Source organism: Herpailurus yagouaroundi, unplaced genomic scaffold, assembly GCF_014898765.1.
Source record: "Herpailurus yagouaroundi ecotype Mexico unplaced genomic scaffold, PumYag 29, whole genome shotgun sequence".
NCBI classification, from domain to species: domain Eukaryota; kingdom Metazoa; phylum Chordata; class Mammalia; order Carnivora; family Felidae; genus Herpailurus; species Herpailurus yagouaroundi.
The window spans coordinates 16,913,058-16,934,317 of NW_024412377.1; the positions used below are offsets into that span (position 1 = coordinate 16,913,058).

At 37.6% G+C, this 21,260-nt stretch overlaps 1 pseudogene; it reads right to left on the reverse strand.

The window, feature by feature from the left end:
• Window positions 1-6,541: 6,541 nt before the first annotated feature.
• Window positions 6,542-9,696, reverse strand: LOC121041591 (non-receptor tyrosine-protein kinase TYK2-like; annotated as a pseudogene).
• Between the last annotated feature and the right edge of the window lie 11,564 nt (window positions 9,697-21,260).

A 21,260-nucleotide genomic window follows, 5' to 3' on the forward strand; every position in this document is an offset into this window, starting at 1 on the left:
TTTAATTTTTTTTTTTTTAACATTTATTTTTGAGACAGAGAGAGACAGAGCATGAATGGGGGAGGGTCAGAGAGAGGGAGACACAGAATCTGAAACAGGCTCCAGGCTCTGAGCTGTCAGCACAGAGCCCGACGCGGGGCTCGAAAAAGAGTTCTCTTTTTAAGAATAAATAATAATAATAGCTGAACCCAATAAAGAAGGAGGATGCTGGAGGCATCCGAGAATGAATCACTCCTATGAGACATAAAGTTTTAAAGAGATGGGGGCTGGGGAATGGACACAACAAAAGGGTAAAAATGGTAAGCCAAGCATAAAAAAAGCCTATCCAGGAAAATGTTCATCTTCTTAGCAAGTCAATTCTAACCTCAACCACTGTCTTCCGTTCTTTGTACTGTTCGTCAGTTACAAATTAAGAGACCATAACTGTCTTCCCCAGCTGGATTCTAAGCTGCTTATGTGTCTTTTACATTGTGGGTCTTCTGGATTTTAGAACTATGGTCTATGAATAAAAACAAAAGAAAACAAAACAATCCACAAAATTATTAGATTTTCTATTTATATGAAGTTTTAATCTTAAGCAAGAAAGGATTGAGTTTTACTACCATTTCATATTTAAATTAACTGCAATGCAAGTTTATAATTTATAACTGGATGCATGCTATTTATTTTATTTAAAATGTAATGTATGCATGATATATACAGCCTTTCCAATTGGTGTAAGTATTTTAACTTACACCATATATTGAAACGTCTACATTTCAGTACTACAACTATTTTGGAGAATAGCTTTCTGAATGTTTTTACAGTATAATTTACTAATGACAGATTCTTCAGCGTGATGTTCAATTATGAGCTAAGAACAGAAAACTTTCACTGTGATCAGATTTAATATTCTTATTGCTTAACTGAGCTTTGAAGTCCTCTGTGCTGATGGTCTTATGTCTTAACTCCTGGAAGTCTATTTATCACTGCTATTGTCAAATGAAGATTATTTCTACTATCAAAATAATGCCACTTCATTCATATTTCTCTTCCATTTAAGCTTTTGGTCCTTGGCCGCTACTTAAATAAACACCAGATTATCTTCATGCAGAGTTTATAAAGGGAACGGAAATAAGTTGATAAATAATGTAACACAACTTGCACTTAAAGACAGACCCAAAAAAAAGTCACCCTGAGCAGAACCCCTGAGCAGGTTCTATGATAAAATGCTTATAAATGAATTAGAGCCCTGCCAGTGCATAGCATGGCACCTAGAACTGACTGGATGTGTATAAGCTTCTTGTCTAGCCCTGAAATGCACACACGCACACACACGCACACACACACACTCACACAGTCTGTCTATATGTATAGCTATACACACACATGTGTGTGCGCTTCAAAGTCCTTGCTTTCCCCTCTCAATGATCTGCTGCCTTGATCTTACTAGAAGTTTCCCTTTTTCCTCTGCTTTCTTGATTGGGAAACAAAACCTAGTTTTCTTCAAGCCTACATCCGCTTTGCTCTTCTTGACTTACCAGTTTCCCAAGAAAAGTAATCTGGTTCCTAATTCACATCTATTGTAGTATGTATCAGTATCTTTCAGAGTCCTTCATATGCCTGGATTATGTCTGAATATGAACTATCTTCAGCTAATAAGATAGTCTGCCTTTAAACAAACTAACAAATACAGTGATGTACAGTAGACACAATTAAATTTTTAGCACATCAAATTTTAATCAAATATTTGAAAATTTGACAAAATTGGAAACTAAGCAATAATGGGTCTCAGAGTTAATGTGTCCAATATTGAAATCACATGGTTTCCATTGTAAGGAACAAGAAATGTTGTTGAACAGAAAACTAGCAGTTCTCCCGGGCATGAGCTCTGTGTGCATGTCTATCCTTTAGATTCCCCAGGCCAATGCAAAGCCAAGTCCAAAGCTTATTTGTGGACTTGGATTTGTAGATTAAAAGAAAGGTCATTTATCCAAATGTCTCTGGAATTCTTGCTAAAACAAAACAAAACAAAAAAACCTCAGAACCCACCTCGCATTACTGATAAAATAATTTCACCGTAATAAAAATTATAACATTTCCACTTCCCTTATATGTTTGAAATGATTATGAGCTTGAATGAAGTAAAAATGTCTTATTTGCCTACTCAAATACCACCACGTAAATGATTTAGACTTTGTATTACATAGCATGGAATCTTTGCTACTTTTCTTGCAATTCCTTAGTTATATCTATCTTCCTCAGCTAGATTCTCAGTTTTGTACATGCCTTTCCATGGTAGGTCTGGGGATCCTAAAACAGTAGTCTGTGAATATAAATACACTATTAGATCTTCTAATATGTAGTTGTGATCTTAAGAAATAAATGTTAAGTTTAACAAATATTTTATCGATAAATTAACTGCAAAGCAAGTTTATAATTTACAAGTGGATGCATACTGTTCTTTTTTTTTTTAACTACAAATATAACATTTTTTTGTGTTATTCATGATATAAAAATTTTTGGAAAATACTGCTCTGAAACATGAACCACCTTGAGATATTTTTGTTGCATGTGTCTTTGAGTCATGAAAGTGTGTTCAAGTGTATGATATAGCAGGTCTATAATATTCTACACAATGGATGAAATTCATTGTATGTTATACTTCAGAAATATAATGTTGGTTATTTATTCTCAAATCAGATTATGTACTTTATCATTTTAATTTGATCACTTTTATCATAAAATAGAGAATATTAAATGAAATTTTTTTTAAGTTTATTTATTTTTGAGAGAGAGAGAGATAGAGAGAGAAGGAGCATGGGGGAAAGGCAAAGAGAAGGAAAGAGCAAGCATCCCAAGCAGGCTCTACACTGTTAGTGCAGAGCCTGATTCAGGACTCGAACTTAAGAACTACGAGATTATGACCTGAGCCAAAGTCAAGAGTCAGACGCTAAACTGAGCCACGCAGGAGGCCCAAATGAAATTTAAAATAATAAATAAAATCATACAAACAAATCAAATCCTTTGATTTTTCTGTTTCTGCCACAGTCTTAGTATAGTACTTGAAACACACTTGTAATCAAATCATACATATAATTTTGTGTTCTGCTTAATCTCCCTTTTCTAGACCACAGCAGGTCTCTTTTGTTGCTGTTATTTCTCTATAGTTTACATCAACCTAATATAATGCCACACACCCCACCCCCCTGCCCCGTGCATTCTTCTGCCCACACCACTTACTGTCAAATACATCTAATTTTCTAAACTGTAAACGGCTTTGAATCAGTGTTGTCCATTTCCATCACATAATTAGACCCTGCAGCTGCACTGCAAACCGTTCAACGCACAGCTTTAATGTTGAAAGTTGATCAAACCTCAGTATTTTGACTTGGAATGTAATTTTGCAACAATGTGCCTGGTTCTTGCATTCATAAAAAACGCCGTCCATACTTATCAATGTATATCGAAGGGGTCACAAATATAAATGTCCTCAGGATCTGGGCAATAAAGTAAGTTAGTGAAATACTTAGGCTGAAAAATGGCCACTCTCCACACCCTGTTAATAATCAGTAAGTTCGGGGCGCCTGGGTGGCGCAGTCGGTTAAGCGACCGACTTCAGCCAGGTCACGATCTCGCAGTCCGTGAGTTCGAGCCCCGCGTCAGGCTCTGGGCTGATGGCTCAGAGCCTGGAGCCTGTTTCCGATTCTGTGTCTCCCTCTCTCTCTGCCCCTCCCCCGTTCATGCTCTGTCTCTCTCTGTCCCAAAAATAAATAAACGTTGAAAAAAAATTAAAAAAAAAAATCAGTAAGTTCAAAAATATATTGCTTTGCGCGAACCGTGACTCCGAACGTAGGACCTAACTAAATGGCACATCTGCTCTTCAGCTTCAGTTAATTTTTCACATATGGTCACGCTGCTCGACTGCCGCCAGGTTTCTTTAAATGTTTTTTTTTAGGTTTATTTATTTTTGAGAGAGAGAGAGAGAAACAGCGCAAGTGGGGGAGGGGCAGAGACAGAGAGGGAGACCCAGAATCCGAAATAAGCTCCAGGCTCTGAGCTGTCAGCACAGAGCCCAACGCGGGGCTCAAACTCATGAACCATAAGATCATGACCTGAGCTGAAGTCCAATCCTTAACCAACTGAGCCACTCGGGCGCCCCACCCGCTGCAGCCAGATTTCTGATTTTTTTTTTTTTTAAATGCAGTGCAAAACCTTAAATTCTACATGAAATCTCCAAATTGTTAAATGTTGGTAACGATGTGTTACAGGCCCTACATCATAGACCAAATAAAATATGTCCAGTTTGGGAGCAAAACAGTTTATTGTAATGCTGTGTATGTGTCTTAATAACACGCTGGTTTTAATACTCAATTTAATAAAACTGCAAAATCTATTACAAGCATTCTGGTCATTCTTCCTTATTTTACATTTAGATGTAGAAGTCCAAAATCATTAGCTGATTTACTTCAAGGTGACAGGACTAGATAGCTGTCATTAGTACTGAAAACACTTGACTCTTATCCTCGCTCTGATTTGACTAAAGGGTTAAACCATTCAAATGATTAAAAAAAAAGTTTCTGCAGTCTATTAGTAACCATAATATCATAAAGCAAAATTTAGATTCCATATAACTTAATTCCTAATCACATGGAACTTCAAATTAATATTTTAGAGAAATAATAGGGGGAAACGACACAAATATTAGATTTCATGAAACAGCTTTTTGATTGCATCAATGGTTTGCTATAGAGGTGACAATTCCCTTTAACATCCACATATATAACTTTTATCTACTAATGCAATTAAAACCAGTATTTAGAATCATGAATGGAAGAAGGTCTAAAAAAGCAAAAGTTTCATTACAAACCCTGCCACTGATAAAAGACAAATCATGTACCTTGGTTAATCTAAAATTTCTTCCCTTACAGAAAAGTTCTAAAATCCCAATTCATAATCTTTTCAGCAAAATAGAAAATTCATAGGCTCTTAAAATAAATAATCCAAAGACATCATGAGCTCCTAATAAGTCTAGAGACTCCAAAATGGCATCAAGATTCAACCCTGCTTCTTTATCTCTGTGTGGCTTTTCTTTGTGGGTTCTGTGGGCAGGCGATCTCCTGCTCCATGGTGACTACGTGGCTGTCATTTGCTTCCACAACTTGCGTGGCCCTACAAAGAGCTTTATCACATAAAACGCAAGAATAATTTTTTTTTTTTAATTTCAAAATTTGTGACAAAAGTCTTAGAATAGTTTTGTTCACGGCTCTAGTCTGTCCCCAACCTTCCAGCAATCTGCATGGGAATGTGAGCTCACCAATTAGTCACAGCTGGATGGCATGGCCATTAATAGAATATGATGTGGTCAGCAACACCTAAACCAGTGGACTGAGCATTTGGAAGGAGTTGTTCACAAGCAAAGCACAGCAATTTTCTAAGAGGAAACGGGTACAAGGTGGGGAAATCAACGTACAATCTCTCTGGAATTGCATGATTTTGGAAAAATATTATATAAGTACTGCTATATGACAGTATGAAGAAAGCCGTTGTTCCTCTTTAAATCATAGGTAATTCTGAATGTGACATTACCAGACATGATTATCAACACCAAGAACAGATGTACATGTGTGCATCTATATAAAAGTAACATAAAAAATAGTATGAGGAAATATATTCAGCATTTGCTTAATAGCAACTCAAGTAAAATATTTTTGTCATTTCTTGTAAACTAGAATTCATGTTTACATGAATCTTGGTGGACAGAAAGGTATGTAAGACAAGGAACAATTTTTTACAAACAAGTAGATGTCGGTAAACAAAGGAAAGCTGTTACTTTACAACATTTCCATTGCATAAAAAATGACACATCCAATAAATATCTACATGACATGTTTCGTTTGTATTGTATCTACTTATTTTGAGTTCCATTTTAGTTTAGATATTACAATAGATATGTAAATTTGACTAGGCATTTTGTTATGTAAGCGCTTAGATAAAATTTAGAAATTTAATGAAAATGCAAGTTTGTTTTTTTTTTTGTTTGTTTTTTTGTTTTTTTGAGAAAGAGAGAGCGAGGGAGAAGAATAGTGAGAGGCATGGGACACAGAGGGAGAGAGACAGAGAGAGAGAGAGAGAGAGAATCCCAAACAGGTTCCGCACTTTCAGCATGGCCCAAATGTGGGGCTCAAGCTCACTAAATATGACGTCATGACCTGAGCCAAAATCAAGAGTCAGACCCTTAACTGACTCCACCATCCAGGTGGCCCTCAAGGTCTTTCTTATCTAACACATGTCTCGAGATGTAGTGATCTTCATTTAGACATTTTACTCCTAGCTTTATTTGTTTGTTTACTTGTTTATTCGATTGGGTAAAGGGTATTTCATCAAGAGAGAAAACAAAAGCAAAAATAAATGAATACATAAATAAATAAATCGCAAGGGCCTAATTTGTCCAAAGAGGTCATAGCTCTCCCCAAGTAAAACATTAAGGACAGCACAGGCATCTGTGCATTCGTAAATGAATTCAAAACGGGCACCCACGCTCACTCACTGTGCAGAAACTTCAGTGCACAGCGCTGGCATAAGCAGGGGTCCCAGTGACGGGCTGGGGCTCACTCTGGGCCCACAGTCTGTGCAAGACGGTGCAGAAGGAGGGCCACTGAGCCGGTCCCTAGGTCAGGCACTAGGTGATGAGTGTGGCCAGCTCTGGGTGTGAGGGCTGAGGAAGCCAGTGCTGCTTCCGGTAGAAACACTCTTTCTCAGAGGGGCCACAGTCCATTGGAGGGGCCTCCTCATGGAAGCAGAGCTCCAGGTAGGTGGCACCAAAGCCCCGTTTGTCAGCTGCGGTGCTTGAGCTGTTGACACTGCCAGACAGGCACTCGGGGGCTATCCAAGGGGTCCGCTCCACCCACCCAAGTATCTGAGGGTGCTGGCCACTGCTTCCTTCCAGGCTACGGGCAGGTGGCCCCACTCCACCCCAGCCACATGTCCGGGGACCCATACTCCACATACGCTGGATGTTCTCATAGCTGCCTCTGCAGATGCCATGCACAAAGGCCAGGTGCACACGGGAGACCCGGCTCATGAGGCTGGCTGTCTTGTAGAAGGCCAAGGCGATGTTGTGGGGGCTACCTTGACTCCACTTGAAGCTCCAGCCCATGGCCCCCACTGGGTATGGGGGCATCCCCACCATCTGCCGTGCCCTCCTTGGGGCTTCTGCCCGCCCCCACTCGTAAGATGCCCTCATACGCACTGTTCCTTGTGCCTTGGCCCAACTGGGACAGACAGGTGATGTCATCCTGGCAGACCCGTTGGAAGTTGAGCTGGCTGAGGTTGAGTGGCTTAGTGTGGGCCGGAGACCCCGGAACAATGAGGAGGTTGGAGATTTCTCCTGGCCTTGGCCGGCAGCAGCAGTGTAGGGAGAAACAGTCGTCACCTGCCCGCAACAAGCAGCCCCGCAGAGTGGCTGGCAGCTCCTGCAAGCTGGGGAAGGACCGTCCCAGCCCCAGCTCGATGGGGAGCATATGCAGGTGCCAGTGTTGCGCGTCGGCTGCCTGGTCACCCTGGGCCACCGTGGGATGAGGCAGGCGAGGCGGATGGTGCTCCAGTGGATGAAGCAGAGGCCATCCTTGGGCCGCAGCTTGGCCAGCGCGAATGGCTCCACCAAGGGTCCACGGATAGTGTCCTGGACGCTCATCTCCAGCCATGGAGCAGCCACCTCACAGTACAGGTGGTGGCTGGAGTCGGCTGTCGGGGGAAAGAGCCGTGTACCGGTGACAGCGAGGACAGGGCCATGGCCCAGGAAGCTCCAGGCCCTTGTCCGGACAGTGGATGCTGCTGTGGCTTTCTTTCAGCACCGTGTGGGTGACATCCTGGAAGTCACAGAAATAGGTCTCTGGCACTTCCTGAGGCCTTTCCACTGGCTTGTCACCCACCTCCTGGACCTTCCCCCATGGGCCAGCATGGGGATTCCTGTTGCTGCCATTGCCACTGGGACCCTCTGTTGGTACTGGCTGCCAGTGGATGCCACCAGTGCCTGTCTCTGGAACCTCACGAGTGGGGGAGTCTGGTGGCCAATTCAGGTCCAGGTTGGATGTGGACGGGCTCTCCTCTGCTACCGGGGCTACAAGCTCCAGGTGGCACGCAGGCACACGCTCCGGGCCAAAGCAAGGTGCCACCCGCTGCGGTGTGGCCAGGGACCTGACCCTGATGACCTGACCTGCTGGGAAGCACTGCCTGGCTGGAGGACGCACGCAAACCTGCGGGAAATGCTGCATAGGCACGGCGGTGTCCACACGTGGTGCGGCTGGATGTGCAGCCGGAGGGGCGTGGAATGCAGTCCTTGAAAGCAAACTTCTTGGCCACCTTCTCCAGGGGGGACCCCGTCTCAGACAGTGAGGCGGCATCGGTGCAGAAAGGCCACGCCCAAACTTTGGTTCTTAAAATGGTGGATCTCCTCTGGGCTGGACAGCTCGTACAGTGACGCATTCACAGAAGGGAGGTCATTCACTAACTCCCGGTTTCCCTGCCCAAAGAGTCACTCAGAGGAGGCTGGGTTCAGGAGCCGCACCCTTGCTCTGCCGGTTCTGAGCAAGACTTGGCTTCTGTAGGCCCACAGCCGCACACAGCGGGCTCCGAAGGATTCAAGCCGGTTCCAGAAATAGAACCTCAGGGGAAGTACACTGCGAGGTCTTCGGAAAACTCTAAGATGGGTTTTGGGGGCAGCCAGATCTGGGTCTGAGCATCTGGCAGAGCAGAGACTGAAGAAACTTGGAGTGACGCCAACGGTGTGCATGATGTGGGTTTAGACAGCCTCTACGGTCAGTGTGGCCTTGTCGAAGGTGGCCTTGGGGTTCCGCTGTAAGGGCCAGCCCAGTGCAGAAGGACCTTCAGGCTTCAGGCCTCCCCTGATGGCAGTGGGTGAGCTCCATTGAGAGGGAAAAATCTGTTGTAAGATGGTCCATAGGACTGATAGGGGCATCCCAGTCCCTGCCCCAAGACTCCCTTTCCGGGTTTTTCTTCCCACCTCTCTTGTGAGGGTGCCAATTTACTACTAATGAGGAAGTAAAATCATAATAATAAATAATAAAACAATAATAAATAAATAGATAATAAAGAAAGAATAAAGAAAATAATAATAAATAATAAGAAAATAATAATAAATAAATAAATAATAAATAAATAAAAATAATAATAAATAATAAATTGTCCCCTCTGCTTATGCTCAGGACTCAGACCTCTGGAGACCAATCTCCTCTGAGCCCAACGGGGTAAAATAAACCTCCTGCCTTCCAAGATCTCCGAGTGCCACTTGGTTCTTCCACTGGGAGATCCAGACCAGGTTCCATAACACCAACCCCATCAGGCCTGCTGTCCCTGGTGGTGGCACCCCAAGGGCACAGAGGCATGCGCTTGACAGCTGGTTAGGTTTCCCCAAATCACCAGGCAGGCAGGTGTGGTCACACAGACCAGGGGGTGAATCTTGGCTCTTCCTGGACCTCAGTGGGCCTCAGTTTCCCCACTGGAGAATGGAGATGCAGAGATCATTGCCATGAAAAGATGGTTATGACATCTCTAAGCAGTTCTGCACGTTACGCGTTCAGCACAGCCCGGGGACCCTGGCTCCTGAGACTCCGCCCCCAGCCGCAGGCAGCCACCGCCCTGCTGATTTGCTTTTAATAACTTGATGGTGAATAAGGAGAAAACGACAATCAGCATTTGCAAATAATGATCAAAATTTAAAACATGTTAATGTAATATTATTATTAGTTTGTAAAGTGTTAAAATTTATATAATGCTCTCAGCTAAATAATATATCAGTATTTTAAAGAGAATAAATGATAGTTTGAGAATTAGGTTTTTTTGTGCGAAGAACACATTTAATTAGCCTCAGTTGCATTTATTAACCATTGCATTCTCTCTTTCTGTATATGATATATAGTTCAGATAATACATGTATTGGGGAGTCCATACTCCCACCTGTGTAAATCACATTATTACCACTTCATAAAATATATCAAGATCTATATATATAGCATGTGATTTTATAATTATCACAAATAATCTCAGTGGAAATGTAAAATTATGAAATACGAAGTTATCTATGAAGTTTATGACTTCTTGAATAAATTGTTGCGATTAATCATGATTGTTTCCTTAACTCCTCAGCTGTCGTTATTCTAATACATTACATGGGAATTAAAATAAAATATGTAGCTACAATACATTCATTATCAATCTCTGTACTTTTTTCTAGTTTCATAGTTTCTTAAACTAATGGTTAGAATTCAATATATTCCTTGAGATACTCTTCTAAGTCCCTTAATGTTTTTCTTTCTCTATTTTATAAATTTTTATTGACAAAATGCTATATACTTCTGGTTTTATAAAATGTTTCCTGTCGTTGTAAAATGAGACCCATGCCAGATAAGCACACGCCTGATTTTTGTATTCTCAGCACCTTCCTCTCTTATGCCCTTGAATTTTTAGGCAATGATAAATTATGTAGAACTCAGATGATGTCCATCACATTCAGTTAGTAATAATCTATCACAGAGTTCAGGTAACAAGAAACATGCAGAAATAATTCTGATTATGAATGTCAATTTATAAGGCTTTACTTTGTAAACATGGAAAGATAATTTAATTTCTACCTCTCCCAATGTTATCTGAAAGTTATAGCCTAATCAGTTTATTATTCTGGTAATGATGTATAGAGACACGGAAATTACATATTTGGTATCTAATGTGTATAACTAATATATCTAAGATTTTATATTATGTATCCTTATATCTATATGTGTATGTGCATGTCTACTAGGTGGATTTGCAAAATAAAAGTATTGTACCATGTCCCAAATCTGTAGGAAGAAATGATTTGTTAGGCTACCAATCAGTAAATTAAACTGTAAAGGAATATCATAGAACAGATTGGAAGAAACTTTGGGTTTTGCTTTTCATATATACAGCCATTGTTGAAAGTCTTAATATTTAATATTAGTTTTAAATTGATATTTTTAATGGTGTTATAAAGTTAATTTTAGTAGTAGTCTATTAAGGACTGATTGGCCCACCCCCGCTATTCATATGTTGGCGACCTAACCCCAGTTAGCTACTTAGGTCTTCAAGTAGGGCACTGGGGACACCTGGGTGACTCAGTGGGTTAAGTTTCCCACTTTGCTCATATCATGATCTCACTGCTCATGAGTTCAAGCCCTGCATCAGGCTCTGTGTTTACAGCTCAGAGCCTGGAGCCTGCTTGGGATTCTGTCTCCCTCTCTCTCTGCCTCTCCCCTGCTCTCTCTCTCTCTCTCTCTCTCTCTCTCTCTCTCAAGAATAAATAAATGTTAAAAAAAAATTAAAGATGGGGCCCTGATCTGATGGATTAGTCTCTATGGAAAATGGCATACCAAAAACTGGCTCTTCCCACACCCCCACTGTCCTGTCCATACAGGTGTTAAGGAAAGGCCATGTAAGGCTAGAACTAGAACAATGAATGAGGAAACTAGCCTCCACCAAGAACTAACCTGACTGGACTCGTTGCCTCCAGAACTGTGAAAAAAAGGATTTTCTGTTGTTTAAGGCACCCAGTCTGTGGTATTTTGTTGTGGCAGCCTGGACAGACTAATATATTGTGTTAATGTCATTACTTTTGTTAGTAGAACATTAAAGCAAGTGAAAACGTTAGAGTTTATTATATATTATCTAGTCAAGATGTAATGACAGCCTGTGCTCATACAGTTGCAATGAAAAGCAAGGAAAGTGGCAGGTAGATTTAAGAACATAGATATCTACACAATTGGATACTGGATCTGAAAGGGAAGGCAAAAAAGGTAGGAAGTTAGTGTTGCTGTCAGAAGGCTTGTGGCATGGAACAGTAGATGACCCATCCCATCCCCCAAAACAACACAACACAAAACAAAACAGAAAAAGAAAGGAGAGGAGGATTATAAGAAAATATCGCATGCTGGGTTTTGTAAGTGTTCAAAACTTCTGGATTAGTCTTTCTGGATCCTATTTAAGGCTAACCCCTTCCCCATGCATAGGATCCATTCTTTGTTACTTGTTCAAAAATATTATTTCAGAGACTTGCTATTTCAGCCACAGTAGAATAACTGGCACCAGATGAGCCCTCCTCCTCCTCCATGAACCACTATAAACAAGATAAAATGTGAGAAATTACTATTTTCAGACAGAAGGGGGGAAAAAAAGGAAGTAAGCCTATGTTCCCTGCGGGAGGAAAACAAAATGAAGTAGACTCCTGAATCATCCAGGTTTTCTGCTTAGAGGCACTTTTGGGGAGCAGAACACAGTAAGAAGGCATTAAGAAGCCAGAGAATGGAAATAAAGGGAAATTTGTGTCAGAGTACCAAATAAAAGGTAGTTGAGAGAGAAAGATTTCCAGGAATCTGAAAAAGAGTCCCATTCAGCCTTTACCACAACACAAAACGGTGTGTACACAGTTAAGGCTTTACAAAACTACGCCAGGGAACATTATTGGGTAACTTTCAACTGTACAACCAGTGGAACTCGTATAAGGCTAAGAAATATTTGAATTCAAAAAAAAAAAAAAAAAAGAAAGAAATATTGGAGTTCTATGCAGTCAGAATTAAGAGACAATTAGGAAACCATAGATATTCAGTAGAGACCCCTGAAATAACATGGGTTAGAAGTATACTATTCTAGTCTTGAAGTAAAGGCAATATGCCCGTCCTAACAGTCTAAATATGAGCATCAAAAATATGTGATGTCTGCAAATATATTAAATGAATAATGTGATAAAACTCAATATTCTATTAAAGAAGACTACAAAATCTAGACATAAAAATGTAATATCCATTAACTTCAGCAGATAATCAGAATAACCAAAGTTTTAAAAATGCAGGAAAATTTGATTCATAACCAGGAGATAGACCAGGCAATAGGGAAAGGTCCAGAAATGACAAATATGGTGCAATTAGCATAAAAAAAGCTATCACATTAAAATGTGATCAGGTTTTAATTTTTTTAAATATAAAAAAAAATAAAAATAGAATAATTCAATTGGGAAATGGAAAGTAGGAACAAGTAAAATTCCCAGTGAATAATTTAATTTCCTGAATAATTTATAAGTTTACTGAAATTTCTTGAGAGAAGATATAGGCCCTAAAGAAAACTTCAAAAACAGTGGGTTAAACAAACACTAAAAAACTAAAACTATTAATATCAATAAACTTGAAGTCAGAGAAAGAGTTAATCTTCCAAACTGATGTACAGAAAGAAAAACTGTTGAAAGTGGAAATAATAATAATAAAAAAAAAAAACTTTTATGAACTGTGGGACAAAAATATGGCTATTATGCTTTTTTTAAATTTTTTAATGTTTATTTATTTTTGAGACAGAGAGAGACAGAACATGTGCAGGGAAGGGGCAGAGAAAGAGGGAGACACAGAATGTGAAACAGGCTCCAGGCTCTGAGCTGTCAGCACAGAGCCCGACACAGGGCTCGAACTCACAAACTGTGAGATCATGACCTGAGCCGAAGTTGGATGCTTAACCGACCGAGCCACCCAGGTGCCCCGGCTATTATGCTTTTTTAATGAAATCTCAGATAAAGAAGGGAAGGAGTATTAGGAGTTTAAAGTAATATAATCGTTGGGAAATTTGTTTGACAGTTTCTTATAAAATTAAAAAAGTGCTTACCCTATGATTTACCATTTCTATTGATTAACCCAAGATAAATGAAAACAGAGAACCCAATAGGTTTTTAAGTAGTGTTCATAGCAGCTTTATTAATAGCCCCAAGCCAGAAATCACCCAAGTTTTCAACAACTGGAGACAAATACTATTCATGGTATATCCATTAAATGTAATATCATTCTTACCTGGTCTAAAATAACAATCTCCTGATTATATTCCCTGATTCCACTCTTTGCTTATAGAATACTTTCCTTTTACCAGCCATAGTAAATTTTCCAAACATAAATAAAATATTTCCCAGTGAAAGCTTTCCAGTTGATTTTTGCTTCCCATGCACTGAAAATACTTTTGAAAATCTATAGTAATAATATTGTGGTTATAATTCATCTCACACTGGACTCACCACCTAAATGTGTCTCCTACTCAGAACTTATTATTACTGATAGGCATTGAAAGGGAACCTAAGACATTCACATACATTTTCTATATATACACTAAAACAATAGTGAATAATCCAGGTTATTAACATTTTATGTTCACAAGCTGTTGTTTACTTACCTTAACGAATCATTGGTTGAATCCATTTTGGAAATTTTATATGTAAATTTGAAAGATAATTCAAAGTTTGATTAATTATTTTAATAGAACATAACTCCGCTAGTTTTCCATAGCTGCTATAACAAATTATCCAAATTTGGTAGATTTAAACAACTGAAATTTCTGTTAATAGTTATTGAGTTCAGACGTCTAAAATTAATTTCCCTTGGCCAAAATTAAGGTCTAGGCACTCCCTCTAGTCTAGAGACTCTAGAAGAGAACTTGTTCCTTTCATCTTCTCAATTCTGGTTGCTTCCTGATTTCTTTGCCCGTGCCATATCATTCTAATCTTTAAGGCTGGCATCTTCTAATAGCCAGCCTGCAGATAGCCTCCTCCTCTGTGTTTTTCAGATCTGCAACTGCCTGCCTTTTATGAGGAGACATGTCAATGCATTTAAGGGCAGCCCCCATCTCCAGATCCTTAGCTTAATCGTATCTGCAAATTTTTTTTTTTTACAAATAAGATAATATTCACAGCTGCCAGAGATTAGTCTAGGAATACCTCGGGGGGAACGTTTTTCAGCATACCACAAGAGCTAAGAGCTATTATCAAATATCTGAGTGTTGACATATGTAAATACCTTTAGTCTGTATATTAAAACATCTAGTTTTTTTTATTACCCACAATGAACTCAAACACCATCCTACAAATAATTCAAATGATTTGCCAAAAGGATTTCTAATTACTGCCAAAAATGATAAATGCGTTTATTTTATTGAAGCCTAGCACATATCTTTGATTCTGCTGAGTGGTCCCTTAGTACTTTTTCTATCTTTGTGATACACTGTATCTAGTTATTTAGGACTATGTTGTGGCAGGAAACAAATGAACACCACCAACAAAACACAATAAGAATTTAGAAGGTCACGGGCCAAATAAAACAATTACCGTGAAAACGTGTTACATATAAAGTGATGTGCAGATGCTATTTAGTATAACATTTATCCCACGCTAGTCACATTGAACTTATGACTCAATCTATCTAAATGCAAATCTTTGCAATACATTGCTACATAACAAACTCCTGTAAAATGTAGTGGCTTATAACATTTTATTTCCTCACAATTCTGTGGGTCAGCAATTTGGCCTGGGCACAGCTGGGTGGTTCTTCAAATGGTTTCCTACAGTCACTCATGAGACTGCAATTTCAGAAGACTCAACTTGAACTAGGTGGTCATGACAGTCTTTCTTATCAAACTGGTGATTTTGCTACTGGTCACATGTTTTCAGGGGATCAACCCAAGCATCTTCGTATGGTGACCAATTCAAAAGGCAACAAGAAAAAACAGTATGTCCCAATGTTTAAGTACTCTTCAAGTCCCAGATTACATTACATTTTAAACTTCCAAATGGTGATATTATATCACATAAGACATGTGAGTCACAGACAATGTCCAGGGTATGGATCTAAGGATGCGTATGTCAGTGGGTGTCATTACTGTTACAATTTCCCAGATTCATCCATTATAGACATTTCATGCAGAGTCAGTAAAAGTGTTTTTTATCACATACCAGGGATCCAGGAAATCCTTTCTTACTATTATGGAAAAATTTTTCACCTCTTCAACACACCCAGCATACTGGTACCAGCAATTCTATAACTAAAAGTTGATTACTTTGTCTTAGGCTGAACAGGTGCTTCTACGTACCTTTTTAAAAAATGTTTTATTTATTTTTGAGAGAGAGAGAGCCAGGGAGGGACTGACGGGGAGGTGGGGGGGACAGAGGATCCAAAGCGTGCTCGACTTTGACAACAGTAAATCCAATGCGGAGCTGCAACTCATGAACCATGAGATCATGACTTGAGTGGAAGTCAAATGCTCAGCCAAGGAGCTACCCAGGCACCTTTCTATCAACTTTTTAAAATTCAAAATTTCATTGAACAAAAAATATATTTTTATCAAAAATATTACCACTATAAAAGTTCTTGGGCAATTTCTCAAAACACAAGGAAAGGGAAAGTGCTGGGATGCTGGGAAGAACTGAGGGGCTATCAGAGATCAAACTCTCTTCACAGGGCAGTCTCGTAATTTCCTGTTCAGGTATTCTTGTCAAAATCCACTGCTTTGTTTGCTATTTGTCCAATCTGTTAAAGTTTGGATCTAAGGACGAAGGCAGTTATCAGACAGTTGTTTTATTTGTGTTTCTAAAATCTGCTTTCTTTTTCATTAATGGATATAATATGAGTTGATATTATGTATACTATATTCCGAATGGAAGGGTTACCAAAATATATATGTAATAAGCAAAAAATGGAAAGAAAGAAAAAAGTTCATGTCTGAAAAAATTAACTGAAATTGGAACCCATTAATTATACAATGATATGATTCATAAACAATGATTGTATTGCATGATGCTTAAAATTTACCTCTTACGTATTCTAAGCAGATGTCCTATGCATAGAGGAAAATGTGCAATTGATCAAGTTATCATGAAAATAAAGTATAGATAATCTCCCTTTCTGAAGTCTCCAAACTTAGAAGAGTGCCATTTTTATATAGTTATTTGATGCATACATATATATATATGTGTGTGTATGTGTGAATATATATATATGTGTGTGTGTGTGTGTATGTGTGCATACATATATACATACATATACATATATTTAAATTCTCAGAAATCAGGGAATGTGAATGTTCTCACAACTTTATTTCTCCAATGTTTAGTGTAGTGTGTAGCCAGAGTATATCATCAACAAATATTTCTCGTATGGATAAATGAATTTTGAATAATAACAAAAATAAAGATGCCAACTAATTGGATGAAATGTTGAATCGTATAAAAATAAAATGGTTAAATTAAAAGATTATTACACTGCTGTAGATTGTTTTGAAAATGAACTTGACATCTGGTTAGATAAGTGAGCCCATCATTTTATACAACTATGAAAACAGTGAATTTTCTGGTGCAGACTGTAACAATTTACTATGAATCCAAGAACAAAATTATTTTTAAATGCTCTAGTGACATTTATTAAGTAATCATAATGGCCAGACCCTGACAGCTCAGAAAAGAAAGAGGGTTACATTAAAGCGTGTCTTAATGGCTCATTTTTCACCATGTGGTAATTTAAAGAATGCACAATTGGATATATATTAATTATGATGGGGGGCTGAATACCTCTAAAAATTAAAGACATTTTTTTCAAAAGTTGTTATAACCTATCTGTCCTTGTCTATATAAATTATATAAAAAACAAAATGTAAGTATAAAGTTTGTCATGTAGCTTTTTTACTAAGTGGTGCAAATTAGGTCCGCAATTAATAATATTTTTGAAAGAATGAATGAATGACAATGAAGGCACTCAAGAGACTCTAAACGTGTATTATCATCTCTTAGAGTGGCTTGAAATTCTTGACAACTTGATAATAGGCAAAAGAAAACAAAAGATAAGTCACTTTGTATAAGAAAAAGAATTATAAAATGTATGTTGACCTGAAAATTGTACTCTTTGGAACTTCATTCCTCAAATTCCAGAACACTTGTAGGTCGCAAAGATTATGCATTTAAACAAGGCACTGTAGTATTAGCATTCCTGAAAATTGTGTAAATAGTGCCTGTAAGATATGAGATAAGGGAAGAAGAATGAGTGAAAATATGTGGAACGAAGAGAATTAATAGTCACTCTAAAAAAGTTGGAAGCTTGAATTTCTGCAGAGATATGTAGGAGGAGAAGTGCTGTGTGGCAGTGATTGGAAATGAACTTAGCAGATATTTTTAAAACAACTTCCATACGGAATGGAAAATGAAATAGGCTGGAGATAAGTAAAGGATTATCAAGCTTAGGTATGTCAAGGGGAGACAGAGAAACGATATGGAAAGAGCTTAACCATCGAAGTCAGTCTAACAAATGTCCATATCAGAGTTCTGAAAATTATTAGCTTTGAGACCATGGGAAATTATATAACTTCCCAGTGCCTCAGTTTTCACATGTGAAAAAAAAAGGTTCAAATGTTATAACTAAAAATTTGATGAAAATGAATTCTCCTTTTGAAAGAACTACTAGGTGTGACATGATATCTGTGGGGGAAAAAGGTCTACTTTCTAATGTACTGATTTTCTCGAAGATTAGAATTCTTTTGACAGAATGGTCTACTTCAGTAGTCAAGCATCTCTAATATTGAAAAAAACAGACATGAGAGCATATATATTTCTTTACATTTATGTAGAAATAGTTCGTTGCAAGGTACGACATTGGGAAGGTTTTTAACCATTGTTTTTGTTGCTGTTGTTACTTGGTTTTACTTTTCTCCTCAGAACTGTCACTTACAAGCAATGTGACTACAGGTATGTTTAATTAGGTTGAGAAATTGTATTTGCATTATAAAATGAGAGGCAATAATTTCATAGGGATTGTGTGGATAAAATGAAAGATATGAAGACAAAAAGCTGTGACTGAAACACATTATGTTACCGCTAAATGTTTATTCAGATCTTCTTTTAGTGTATATACATATGGAAATAAGAATTAGACTAATGTCTAAATAGTTTTCTTAATTGAAGAACTACATGATGTTTCTACAGGTTTCCCTAAGCTTTGTGAATTGCTCATATTACTTGATTTGTATTTGTAATATTTGTAAGAGAGCAAATGATCTGAGCCAAAATGTAACATCCTTTTAAGAACAGTAGATTTAAGTATATCTGCAATATGCTTTCTGAATGTGACTTTATCTTATCAAGCTACTTTACAGATGCCATAATGAATCAGAATTTTAAGGTAACGATTTCACATTTCTCTCCATTTCTCTGTCTACTGCTGGAACATTCATATGCTGGAAACCTAAAATATTTTTATCATTTTATTTTGCATATGACCTTTTCACTGTTTCAAGAATTTAAGGGGGTGTTATAATAAACTCTTATTATAAACTATAATGAGGAAAGGCTGGACTTTTTCTCTGCTCATTCTTTGTGTCCATCAGTTTAATGACTTGTTTAAAAAAAAAAGACTATCTTCACATTACCTTCCTAAATGGTAACTTGATATGCTATATTGTTGCAGTTGAATAAATATGCATATAACAGTTATAAATGTTGGATTTAGAAATGATAGATATACCATTCGCAATATTTTGAGTGACGTGTATGTATGCAAGGGTACACACACACACACACACACACATAAGCAATCACATTTAAAAATTCATGTGGAGAAATATGAGAATTAAATGTCTCAAATGTTTTTTTTCTTAAGGTCTCATCCATTAAATTTTATTCTATTTTATTTCAGTGAAGTGCAAATTTGGTTCCTTATATTAACTATATATTTTTATATGGAGAAAATGATAGCAACAATATATGCAAATATATAACAGCATGGGATATTTTTTTTCATGCAACAAATTAAAAACATTCAAAAATTAGATGGTAAAACATGGAAAGGCATGGAGCAGGTGATCTAAAAAAAAGCTATGAAACTGAACAAATACTGATGAAGGTCTCAGACTTGAGACAGTCTCATTAAACATTGAGATTAAAAGATTATAGAACATTCCCCATCTTCCACACCTCCCACCACATGTAAGAACTCCAGGATAACGTTCTAAATATACTAAAGGCTAGCCATTATCAGAGAGGATTAAACACACACACACACACACACACACACACACAAACACACGCAATTATTTTTGATATATACAAGGAATCTACCTTAAACCAAGATGATAAGAGGGAAATGGTAGAGGGATAGGGATAGTTATACCATGCTAATATTAATCAAAAGAATGCTGGAGTAACTATCTCAATATTGGACATAGTATACTTCTAAACAAAGAGTATTAGCAGAGATACAGAAGGGATTTACCCAGCATTGAAAAAAGAGTTAACTCTCTGAGAAAATCTATAACACTAAATATGGACATGAGGCAAAAACTAATGGAAATTAAAGGAAAAATAGGAAAAAATCTACTCTTTTTATCAGAGACTTTAGCATTTCATTTTTCATTAATGTTAGATAAAGCAGGAAGAAAATCAGTAGAGATATAAATGACTTCAGCATTACTATTAATCAACACTCTCTAATTGACATTTATAGAATATTCCATCCAGATACAGTAAAATACACATTACTCTAAGGTCGCATGGAACAGTCACCAGTATAGACCTCATTCTGGGCTGTAATACGCACTTCACTCATTTTTTTAAATCTGTATTACACACATTAATCATTTTTTTAAATCATGAAAATGTTCTCAGTTGAACGTCAATGTAATTGAAATATATCTGTCATAGAAATATAAATGTAAATATCCTCAGATGTTTGGAAGTTAAGCAACACTTCTAAGTAGTACATGTATTGAAGAAGTTTTAGGAAAAATTAAATATATATTTTGGACTAAAGGAAAACAAAATGCCACTTATCAAAATTTAAGAGACGTAGTGAAAACAGTGTGTAGAGAGAAATATATTAAATGTATATATTAGAAAGGGAAATGATCCAAAATAAAAAAAAAAACTAAAGCTTTCTCTTAGAGAACTATGGAAAAACATTCTTTAGGCTTAAAATAAGTGAAAGACAAGAATCAATGAAATAGATGATGAGGATTAAGAGTACACTTATTGTACTGAGCACTGAGTAATGTATAGAAATGTTGAATCACTACCTTATACACATGAAACTGTAAGTTAATTATACTGAATCAAAATTTTAAAAATAGAACACAAATCAATGAAATTTAAAAGTAGAAATAGAGAATAAAAACACCCCACAAAAAAACAAGCCTAGTTCTTTGAAAAGATCAATAAAATTGACAAAATTCTAACCAGACTAATCAGGGGGGAAAAAAGTGAGAAGCTACAAATGGAAAATATCAGAAAGGAGAGGAGGGGGTTCATCATTACAGATACATAGATATCAAAATGATAAAATGGATACAATAGCCTCCCCTCCCATGGGGGATATGTTCTAAGACCCCCAAGGGATGCTTAAAACTGCAGATGGTAGCAAACTCTATAAAAACTGTTTTTTTCTGTTTTTTCTGTTTTTTTTTTCTGTATA